Source organism: Oncorhynchus keta, chromosome 25 (genome assembly GCF_023373465.1).
Source record: "Oncorhynchus keta strain PuntledgeMale-10-30-2019 chromosome 25, Oket_V2, whole genome shotgun sequence".
NCBI lineage: Eukaryota > Metazoa > Chordata > Actinopteri > Salmoniformes > Salmonidae > Oncorhynchus > Oncorhynchus keta.
Genome location: NC_068445.1, coordinates 40124833 through 40137037, shown reverse-complemented (window position 1 = coordinate 40137037; position 12205 = coordinate 40124833). Strand labels below are relative to the sequence as shown.

Below are 12205 nucleotides of genomic sequence, written 5' to 3'. Positions count from 1 at the left end.
TTTAACCAGGTAGGCAAGTTGAGAACAAGTTCTCATTTACAATTGCGACCTGGCCAAGATAAAGCAAAGGGGGAGTAAAACATGGGGAGTAAAACAAACATACAGTCAATAATACAGTATAAACAAGTCTATATACGATGTGAGCAAATGAGGTGAGATAAGGGAGGTAAAGGCAAAAAAAGGCCATGGTGGCAAAGTAAATACAATATGGCAAGTAAAACACTGGAATGGTAGATTTGCAATGGAAGAATGTGCAAAGTAGAAGAAAAAAATAATGGGGTGCAAAGGAGCAAAATTAATAAATAAATTAAATACAGTAGGGAAAAGGGTAGTTGTTTGGGCTAAATTATAGGTGGGCTATGTACAACAGGTGCAGTAATCTGTGAGCTGCTCTGACAGTTGGTGCTTAAAGCTAGTGAGGAGATGAGTGTTTCCAGTTTCAGAGATTTTTGTATATCAAATATATCAAACACGTGGTTTCCATGGTTTCCATGGTTTCCATGGTTTCCAGGTGTTTGATGCCATTCCATTTGCACCGTTCCATTATTAAGATCTACAGTAACCTGTGATGTATCCAATAGTACACAGTAACCTGTGATGTATCCAATAGTACACAGTAACCTGTGATGTGTCCAATAGTACACAGTAACCTGTGATGTATCCGATAGTACACAGTAACCTGTGATGTGTCCAATAGTACACAGTAACCTGTGATGTGTCCAATAGTACACAGTAACCTGTGATGTGTCCAATAGTACACAGTAACCTGTGATGTATCCAATAGTACACAGTAACCTGTGATGTGTCCAATAGTACACAGTAACCGGTGATGTTTCCAATAGTACACAGTAACCTGTGATGTATCCAATAGTACACAGTAACCTGTGATGTATCCAATAGTACACAGTAACCTGTGATGTGTCCAATAGTACACAGTAACCTGTGATGTATCCAATAGTACACAGTAACCTGTGATGTGTCCAATAGTACACAGTAACCTGTGATGTGTCCAATAGTACACAGTAACCTGTGATGTGTCCAATAATACACAGTAACCTATGATGTGTCCAATAGTACACAGTAACCTGTGATGTATCCAATAGTACACAGTAACCTATGTGTCCAATAGTACACAGTAACCTGTGATGTGTCCAATAGTACACAGTAACCTGTGATGTGTCCAATAGTACACAGTAACCTGTGATGTGTCCAATAGTCCTCAGTAACCTATGATGTGTCCAATAGTACACAGTAACCTGTGATGTGACCAATAGTACACAGTAACCTGTGATGTGTCCAATAGTACACAGTAACCTGTGATGTGACCAGTAGTACACAGTAACCTGTGATGTATCCAATAGTACACAGTAACCTGTGATGTGTCCAATAGTACACAGTAACCTGTGATGTGTCCAATAGTACACAGTAACCTGTGATGTGTCCAATAGTACACAGTAACCTGTGATGTGTCCAATAGTACACAGTAACCTGTGATGTATCCAATAGTACACAGTAACCTGTGATGTGACCAATAGTACACAGTAACCTGTGATGTATCCAATAGTACACAGTAACCTGTGATGTGTCCAATAGTACACAGTAACCTGTGATGTGTCCAATAGTACACAGTAACCTGTGATGTGTCCAATAGTACACAGTAACCTGTGATGTATCCAATAGTACACAGTAACCTGTGATGTGTCCAATAGTACACAGTAACGCACACACACACACACACACACACACACACACACACACACACACACACACACACACACAGAGAGAGCACACACACACACACACACACACACACACACACACACACACACACACACACACACACACACACACACACACACACACACACACACACACACACACACACACACACACACACACAGAGAGAGAGACACCCACAGACACAGACACACAGAGACACACAGAGACACACACACACACACACACACACACACACACACACACACACACACACACACACACACACACACACACACACAGACGTTTGAACCCATTTAACTCTCCTCCCCTGCAGGAAGTGGTACTCGCTAACTAAGCAGCGTGATGTCCTTTACACAAGACATCTGGGTTGTCTCAGGTGCCCTGCCTATATGGACTCCCTCTGAGAGGAGAGAACCTATATGGACTCCCTCTGAGAGGAGAGAACCTATATGGACTCCCTCTGTAGGGCTCTTACAGAGCAGCCTATATGGACTCCCTCTGTAGGGCTCTTACAGAGCAGCCTATATGGACTCCCTCTGTAGGGCTCTTACATAGCAGCCTATATAGACTCCCTCTGTAGGGCTCTTACAGAGCAGCCTATATGGACTCCCTCTGTAGGGCTCTTACAGAGCAGCCTATATAGACTCCCTCTGTAGGGCTCTTACAGAGCAGCCTATGTGGACTCCCTCTGTAGGGCTCTTACAGAGCAGCCTATATAGACTCCCTCTGTAGGGCTCTTACAGAGCAGCCTATATAGACTCCCTCTGTAGGGCTCTTACAGAGCAGCCTATATGGACTCCTGTAGGGCTCTCTGCCTATATGGACTCCTCTGGGGCTCTTACAGAGCAGCCTATATGGACTCCTCTGTAGGGCTCTTACAGAGCAGCCTATATGGACTCCCTCTGTAGGGCTCTTACAGAGCAGCCTATATGGACTCCCTCTGTAGGGCTCTTACAGAGCAGCCTATATGGACTCCCTCTGTAGGGCTCTTACAGAGCAGCCTATATGGACTCCCTCTGTAGGGCTCTTACAGAGCAGCCTATATGGACTCCCTCTGTAGGGCTCTTACAGAGCAGCCTATATGGACTCCCTCTGTAGGGCTCTTACAGAGCAGCCTATATAGACTCCCTCTGTAGGGCTCTTACAGAGCAGCCTATATAGACTCCCTCTGTAGGGCTCTTACAGAGCAGCCTATATGGACTTCCTCTGTAGGGCTCTTACAGAGCAGCCTATATAGACTCCCTCTGTAGGGCTCTTACAGAGCAGCCTATATGGACTCCCTCTGTAGGGCTCTTACAGAGCAGCCTATATGGACTCCCTCTGTAGGGCTCTTACAGAGCAGCCTATATGGACTCCCTCTGTAGGGCTCTTACAGAGCAGCCTATATAGACTCCCTCTGTAGGGCTCTTACAGAGCAGCCTATATGGACTCCCTCTGTAGGGCTCTTACAGAGCAGCCTATATGGACTCCCTCTGTAGGGCTCTTACAGAGCAGCTGACACGATGAGAGGAGAGAATCAGTTGTGTAACGACCCACCTTCTCAACCTCCCACCACCAGCCCTAGAACAGCCATTTCCTTTAACCTCAGAGCAGCCGACAGGATGAGAGGAGAGAATCTGTTGTGTAACGACCCACCTTCTCAACCTCCCACCACCAGCCCTAGACCAGCCATTTCCTTTAACCTCAGGTGTCTTAAATAGCACCCTGTTCCCTATAAACTATAGTGCACTCATTTTGATCAGGACCAACAGGGCTCTGGTCAAAAGTAGTGCACTGTGTAGGGAATAGGTTGGTAAGAAGAGCAGCCAGTCCATTTTGACCTCTGTCTCATCACTTCCTGATTCCACCCTTTGTCTTTATAAGAAAGAGGAAATAGCTTTTCCTATTTAACCTTTGTTCCTGATTGGTAGAACTGTAAAGAGTAGCCTTTCCTTCTCTGATTACGTCATGCCTCTATAGGGCCTCTATAGGGCCTCTATAGGGCCTCTATAGGGCTGGTTTCCCAGACTCAGATTAATAAGACAAAAACTATGAAGCACTTTCAGTGGAGATTCTCATGCTTTTTTTTAGTCCAGGTCTGTCTGGGAAATCATCCCTGTATCTACAAAGGAAGGTACTGTAGCTTAATTAACTGTGGAGGAAGAATCTAAAACATGGACTGAAAGGCTTAATGTTTTACCTGTAGGTCAGACTGTTCAGAGACGGTGGAGGGGGGGAGTGAAGGGTTTTGCTCTTATCACAGAAGATGAATCGAATCTCTCAGAGACGGTTATAACCCCATTATAACCCCATTATAACCCCGTTATAACCCCATTATAACCCCATTGTAACCCCATTATAACCCCATTATAACCCTGTTATAACCCGATTATAACCCCATTATAACCCCGTTATAACCCCATTATAACCCCGTCTTCCTTATCTTCCGCTAACGGACTTTGACGGACCTCTCTACATTAGGCTGACAAGGAAGGGGAAGTCACATTAACTATGGGAACCGAAATGGCACAACCTATTTATTTTTACTCCACGTGATGTAACTTATCAGAACCTAAAGGAGAAGAGACACTAATGCTGGGGTCGCACACACACACACACGCACGCACACACACACACACACACACACACACACACACACACACACACACACACACACACACACACACACACACACACACACACACACACACACACATGCACACACACACACACGCATGCACACGCACACACACGCACACACACACACACACGCGCACACGCACACACGCACACACACGCACACACATTAGAGGAAGAGACACTAATGCTCTGCACCATTAGCTGTGGGTTCTAAAATAAAAGGGTTAGCCAGCGACTGACAGCATTGTCTGTCACATAAGCCAATGGGACAGACAGGAAGTGGAGAAGGGGATGAGTAGAGGGGGATGAGGAGAGGGGGATGAGGGGAGGGGAATGAGGAGGATTAGGAGAGGGGGGTGAGGAGAGGGAGATGAGTATAGGAGGATAAGGAGAGGGGGATGAATAGAGGAGGATTAGTAGAGGGGGATGAGGAAAGGGGAATGAGGAGAGGGGGATGGGGGAGTGGGATGAGGAGAAGAGGATGAGTAGAGGGGGATGAGTAGAGGGGATGGGGAGTGGGATGAGGAGAAGAGGATGAGGAGAGGGGGATGAGTAGAGGGGAATGAGGAGAGGGGGATGAGGAAAGGGGAATGAGGAGAGGGGATGGGGGAGTGGGATGAGGAGAAGAGGATGAGTAGAGGGGGATGAGTAGAGGGGATGGGGGGAGAGGGGATGAGGAGAAGAGGATGAGTAGAGGGGGATGAGGAGGGGAATGAGGAGAGGGGGAATGAGGAGGGGGAATGAGGAGAGGGGGATGGGGGAGTGGGATGAGGAGAAGAGGATGAGTAGAGGGGATGAGGGAGGGGGATGAGGAAAGGGGAATGAGGAGAGGGGATGGGGGAGGGGATGAGGAGAAGAGGATGGGGGGGGATGAGTAGAGGGGAATGAGGAGAGGGGGATGAGGAGAGGAGGATTAGTAGAGGGGGATGAGGAGAGGGGGATGAGGAGAGGGGATTAGATGAGGAGAGGGGGATGAGGAGAGAGGAGAATGAGGAGAGGGGAATCAGGAGAGGGGGATGAGGAGAGGGGGATGAGGAGAGGAGGATTAGTAGAGGGGGATGGGGAGGAGAGGGGATGAGGAGGGGGATGAGGAGGGGAATGAGGAGAGGGGGATGAGGAGAGGGGATTAGGAGAGGGGATGAGGAGAGGGGGATGAGGAGAGGGGATTAGTAGAGGGGGATGAGGGGAGGAGGATTAGGAGAAGGGATGAGGAGAGGGGGATGAGGAGAGGGGATGAGGAGAGGAGGATTAGTAGAGGGGATGAGGAGAGGAGGATGAGTAGAGGGGGATGAGGAGAGGGGAATGAGGAGAGGGGGATGAGGAGAGGAGGATTAGTAGAGGGGATGAGGAGAGGGGATGGGGGAGGGGATGAGGAGAAGAGGATGAGGGGGGATGAGGAGAGGGGAATCAGGAGAGGGGGATGAGGAGAGGAGGATTAGTAGAGGGGGATGAGGAGAGGGGATGAGGAGAGGGGAATGAGGAGAGGGGATGAGGAGAGGGGATCAGGAGAGGGGGATGAGGAGAGGGGGATGAGTAGAGGGGGATGAGGAGAGGGGAATGAGGAGAGGGGATTAGGAGAGGGGATGAGTAGAGGGGGATGAGGAGAGGAGGATTAGTAGAGGGGATGGGAGAGGGGGATGAGGAGAGGGGGATGAGGAGAGGGGAATCAGGAGAGGGGGATGAGGAGAGGAGGATGAGTAGAGGGGATGAGGAGAGGAGGATGAGTAGAGGGGGATGAGGAGAGGGGGATGGGGAGGGGATGAGGAGAAGAGGATGAGGAGAGGGGGATGAGGAGAGGGAATCAGAGAGGGGGATGAGGAGAGGAGGATTAGTAGAGGGGATGAGGAGAGGGGGATTAGAGGGGGATGAGGAGAGGAGGATTAGTAGAGGGGGGTGAGGAGAGGGGGATGATGAGAGGGGGATGAGGAGAGGGGAATCAGGAGAGGGGGATGAGGAGAGGAGGATTAGTAGAGGGGGATGAGGAGAGGGTGATGAGGGGGATGACAGACTCACTTTCCCGTTGAACTCGTCGTCTTTCTTCTCCAATCCTCAGGACATAAAACATTATAAATGTAAGATAGATATCGATTTTGAGACATGAAATGTACCATTTTCATATTTTAGTATACTGTTTTCATAATCATTTGAAATTCCTGTTCTTTTTCAACATTTCTCACAAAAACAAGCGTATCTCTGTGAAATGTCAACTGAGCACTGAGCGTACACCAACCTTATTATGTGACATTTACGGCCCACGGAAACAACTTTGAAGACAACGATCCTCATAACCTGCATCGCTATGTCCACGGAGCCCTGCGCTTATTATTGGATGTATGTATTAGGTGACGAAATACCACTTTTTGGACATAATGTTAATGAGACGTTTAGAGAAAGACCCCACTGAACAATTCAAAACACGAATAATCAAATTTACCTTGGTAAAATGTATTTTTATAACATAAGGAAGTGAAATAGCATCACCAAAGTTTTTCACCAAACTCTGGGCAGACTGGGTGGACCCCCCCAAGTTGTTCTGACAAACTTAAACTTGCGCCTTTTTTCAATGCTGAAACTGAATGTTGTTTTGAGAAGTCAGTAATTGTGTCATAATGTATTTTTCCCCAAACATCCTTTCTTAATATGAATTCATCCAAGAAGTAATCATCTAGCTTTTCAAAAAGAATCTGTAATCTGTTTACAATATTTTTTGGTGGTAACGTTGCTGATTACGGTTTCAGTTCGATTTTTGGGTCATCAGATTACATGTAGTCAGTTACTCCCCAACCTTGTACGTATGCACACACACACACACACACACACACACACGCACTCACGCACCCGCACACACACACACACACGCACTCACGCACCCGCACGCACACACACACACACACACACACACACACACACACACACACACACACACACACACACACGCACACACACACACACACACACACACACACACACACACACACACACACACACACACACGAGCACACACACACACAAACACACACAAACACACACACACACACACACCATAGCCAGAGGCACTAACTAGCTGCTAATATAAACCCTCCTTGATCACATCCACGGCAGGAAATGAAGGTTCAGAAGCCTGCTGATTGATCTGTTTACTAACTGGGTTAGAGGTTTTAGCAGTGGTGGAAAAGGTATGAGTCACACTTGAGTAAAAGTAAAGATAATAGAAAATGACTCAAGTCAAAATGAAAATCACCTAGTACAAAAATGACTTCAGTAAAAGTCCAAAAGTATTTGGTTTTAAATATGCTGAAGTATCAAAGTACAAGTATAAATCATTTTACATTCCTTATATTAAGCAAACCAGATGGCGCAACCTTCTTGTTTTTTAATTTACGGATAGCCAGGGGCACCCTCCAACACTCAGACATCCATTAAAAACCAAACGTGTGTTTAGTGAGTCCGCCAGATCAGAGGAAGTGGGGATGACTAAGGGATGTTCTCTTGATAAATGTGCTGTCCTGCCTTGCAATCAAAATGTAACAATTATTTTGGGATGTCAGGGAAAATGTAAGGAGAAAAAAGTACACTATTGTCTTCAGGAACTCAGTGAAGTGAAAGTAAAAGTTGTCAAAAGTATAAAGTATTTTAACTTAAGTAGTACTACTTTAAAGTATTTTAACTTAAGTAGTACTACTTTAAAGTATTTTTACTTAAGTAGTACTACTTTAAAGTATTTTTACTTAAGTAGTACTACTTTAAAGTATTTTTACTTAAGTAGTACTACTTTAAAGTATTTTCACTTAAGTAGTACTACTTTAAAGTATTTTTACTTAAGTACTTTACACCACTGTGTTTTAGTTGGACAGAGAGACATACAGAGATCGCAGTGGAACTGATGAATCAGGATATTAGTTTAATGGTGAACATCGCAGTGGAACTGATGAATCAGGATATTAGTTTAATGGTGAACATAGCAGTGGGACTGATGAAGTAGGATAATAGTTTAATGGTGAACATAGCAGTGGGACTGATGAAGTAGGATATTAGTTTAATGGTGAACATAGCAGTGGGACTGATGAAGTAGGATATTAGTTTAATGGTGAACATAGCAGTGGGACTGATGAAGTAGGATGTTAGTTTAATGGTGAACATAGCAGTGGGACTGATGAAGTAGGATATTAGTTTAATGGTGAACATCGCAGTGGGACTGATGAAGTAGGATATTAGTTTAATGGTGAACATTGCAGTGGAACTGATGAATCAGGATATTAGTTTAATGGTGAACATCACAGTGGAACTGATGAATCAGGATATTAGTTTAATGGTGAACATCGCAGTGGGACTGATGAATCAGGATATTAGTTTAATGGTGAACATTGCAGTGGGACTGATGAAGTAGGATATTAGTTTAATGGTGAACATCGCAGTGGAACTGATGAAGTAGGATATTAGTTTAATGGTGAACATTGCAGTGGGACTGATGAAGTAGAAAATTAGTTTAATGGTGAACATCGCAGTGGGACTGATGAAGTAGGATATTAGTTTAATGGTGAACATTGCAGTGGGACTGATGAAGTAGGATATTAGTTTAATGGTGAACATTGCAGTGGGACTGATGAAGTAGGATATTAGTTTAATGGTGAACATTGCAGTGGAACTGATGGAGTAGGATAATAGCTTAATGGTGAACATAGCAGTGGGACTGATGAAGTAGGATAATAGTTTAATGGTGAACATAGCAGTGGGACTGATGAAGTAGGATATTAGTTTAATGGTGAACATAGCAGTGGGACTGATGAAGTAGGATATTAGTTTAATGGTGAACATCGCAGTGGAACTGATGAAGTAGGATATTAGTTTAATGGTGAACATCGCAGTGGGACTGATGAAGTAGGATATTAGTTTAATGGTGAACATTGCAGTGGGACTGATGAAGTAGGATATTAGTTTAATGGTGAACATAGCAGTGGGACTGATGAAGTAGGATATTAGTTTAATGGTGAACATCACAGTGGAACTGATGAAGTAGAATATTAGTTTAATGGTGAACATCGCAGAGGGACTGATGAAGTAGGATATTAGTTTAATGGTGAACATTGCAGTGGGACTGATGAAGTAGGATATTAGTTTAATGGTGAACATCGCAGTGGAACTGATGAAGTAGGATATTAGTTTAATGGTGAACATTGCAGTGGGACTGATGAAGTAGGATATTAGTTTAATGGTGAACATCGCAGTGGGACTGATGAAGTAGGATATTAGTTTAATGGTGAACATTGCAGTGGGACTGATGAAGTAGGATATTAGTTTAATGGTGAACATTGCAGTGGGACTGATGAAGTAGGATATTAGTTTAATGGTGAACATTGCAGTGGAACTGATGGAGTAGGATAATAGCTTAATGGTGAACATCGCAGTGGGACTGATGAAGTAGGATATTAGTTTAATGGTGAACATCGCAGTGGGACTGATGAAGTAGGATATTAGTTTAATGGTGAACATCGCAGTGGAACTGATGAAGTAGGATATTAGTTTAATGGTGAACATCGCAGTGGAACTGATGAAGTAGGATATTAGTTTAATGGTGAACATCGCAGTGGAACTGATGAAGTAGGATATTAGTTTAATGGTGAACATCGCAGTGGGACTGATGAAGTAGGATAATAGCTTAATGGTGAACATCGCAGTGGGACTGATGAAGTAGGATATTAGTTTAATGGTGAACATCGCAGTGGGACTGATGAAGTAGGATGTTAGTTTAATGGTGAACATCGCAGTGGAACTGATGAAGTAGGATAATAGTTTAATGGTGAACATCGCAGAGGGACTGATGAAGTAGGATATTAGTTTAATGGTGAACATCGCAGAGGGACTGATGAAGTAGGATATTAGTTTAATGGTGAACATCGCAGTAGAACTGATGAAGTAGGATATTAGTTTAATGGTGAACATCGCAGTGGAACTGATGAAGTAGGATATTAGTTTAATGGTGAACATCGCAGTGGGACTGATGAAGTAGGATATTAGTTTAATGGTGAACATCGCAGTGGGACTGATGAAGTAGGATAATAGTTTAATGGTGAACATCGCAGTGGGACTGATGAAGTAGGATATTAGTTTAATGGTGAACATCGCAGTGGGACTGATGAAGTAGGATAATAGTTTAATGGTGAACATAGCAGTGGAACTGATGAATCAGGATATTAGTTTAATGGTGAACATTGCAGTGGAACTGATGAAGTAGGATATTAGTTTAATGGTGAACATCGCAGAGGGACTGATGAAGTAGGATATTAGTTTAATGGTGAACATCGCAGTGGGACTGATGAAGTAGGATATTCGTTTAATGGTGAACATCGCAGTGGGACTGATGAAGTAGGATATTAGTTTAATGGTGAACATCGCAGTGGAACTGATGGAGTAGGATAATAGCTTAATGGTGAACATTGCAGTGGAACTGATGAAGTAGGATAATAGCTTAATGGTGAACATCGCAGTGGGACTGATGAAGTAGGATATTAGTTTAATGGTGAACATCGCAGTGGAACTGATGAAGTAGGATATTAGTTTAATGGTGAACATTGCAGTGGGACTGATGAAGTAGGATATTAGTTTATTGGTGAACATCGCAGTGGGACTGATGAAGTAGGATAGTAGTTTATATAAGAGTACTGGTTATATTAAGAGTACTGGTCATATAAGAGTACTGGTTATATTAACAGTACTGGTTATATAAGAGTACTGGTTATATTAAGAGTACTGGTTATATTAAGAGTACTGGTTATATTAAGAGTACTGGTTATATTAACAGTATTGGTTATAATAACAGTAGTGGTTATATAAGAGTACTGGTTATATTAAGAGTACTGGTTATATTAACAGTACTGGTTATATAAGAGTACTGGTTATATTAAGAGTACTGGTTATATAAGAGTACTGGTTATATTAACAGTACTGGTTAGATTAACAGTATTGGTTATATTAACAGTATTGGTTATATAAGAGTACTGGTTATATTAAGAGTACTGGTTATATAAGAGTACTGGTTATATTAAGAGTACTGGTTATATAAGAGTACTGGTTATATTAAGAGTACTGGTTATATAACCACTGGTTATATTAACATTACTGGTTAAATGTTTCCGCAGGATTATTTATATTAAATGTAGATTATATAAGATTCCATTGGTTATATTAACAGTACTGGTTATATTAACAGTATTGGTTATATTAACAGTACTGGTTATATTAACAGTATTGCACGTTTCATGTAGCCTACTTTCGGCCAGCTTATAGCCTCACCACTGATCAAGCTACATTATGGACTAAATGTTTCCGCAGGATTATTTACATCAAATGAAGATCCTACATCTGATTCCATTCTAAGAGGTGCTATAGAGTGGACATTGGAACACATCCCTTGTCAATGGATTACCTCTACATTCTAACAGCTGTGAATAATGTGGAGTGATGGATGGAGAGAGGGATGGAGAGAGGGATGGAGAGGGGAATGGAGAAAGGATGAAGAGAGGGATGGAGAGAGGGATGGAGAGAGGGATGGAGATGGAGAGGGGGATGGAGAAAGGATGGAGAGAGGGATGGAGGAGAGAGGATGGAGAGGATGGAGAGAGGGATGGAGAGAGGGATGGAGAGGGATGGAGATGGAGAGAGGGATGGAGAGAGGGATGGAGAGGGGGATGGAGAGAGGGATGGAGAGGGGGGATGGAGAGAGGGATGGAGAGGGGATGGAGAGAGGATGGAGAGATGGGGATGGAGAGAGGGATGGAGAGGGGATGGAGAGAGGAGATGGATGGATGGAGGGATGGAGAGAGGGATGGAGAGAGGGATGGAGAGAGGA

At 43.9% G+C, this 12205-nt stretch overlaps 1 long non-coding RNA gene across 4 annotated transcripts; it reads right to left on the bottom strand.

The window, feature by feature from the left end:
* Window positions 1-602: 602 nt before the first annotated feature.
* Window positions 603-1680, bottom strand: LOC127911933 (uncharacterized). Of its 4 annotated transcripts, none has more exons than XR_008079829.1 (3): window positions 1663-1680; window positions 1344-1430; window positions 603-650 (listed from the first exon to the last, which is right to left on the bottom strand). It is a non-coding gene; the product is annotated as an uncharacterized LOC127911933 (long non-coding RNA). The 4 variants fall into 4 exon arrangements; XR_008079830.1 differs by lacking the exon at window positions 1663-1680 and adding an exon at window positions 1489-1506; XR_008079827.1 differs by lacking the exon at window positions 603-650 and adding an exon at window positions 686-998.
* Between the last annotated feature and the right edge of the window lie 10525 nt (window positions 1681-12205).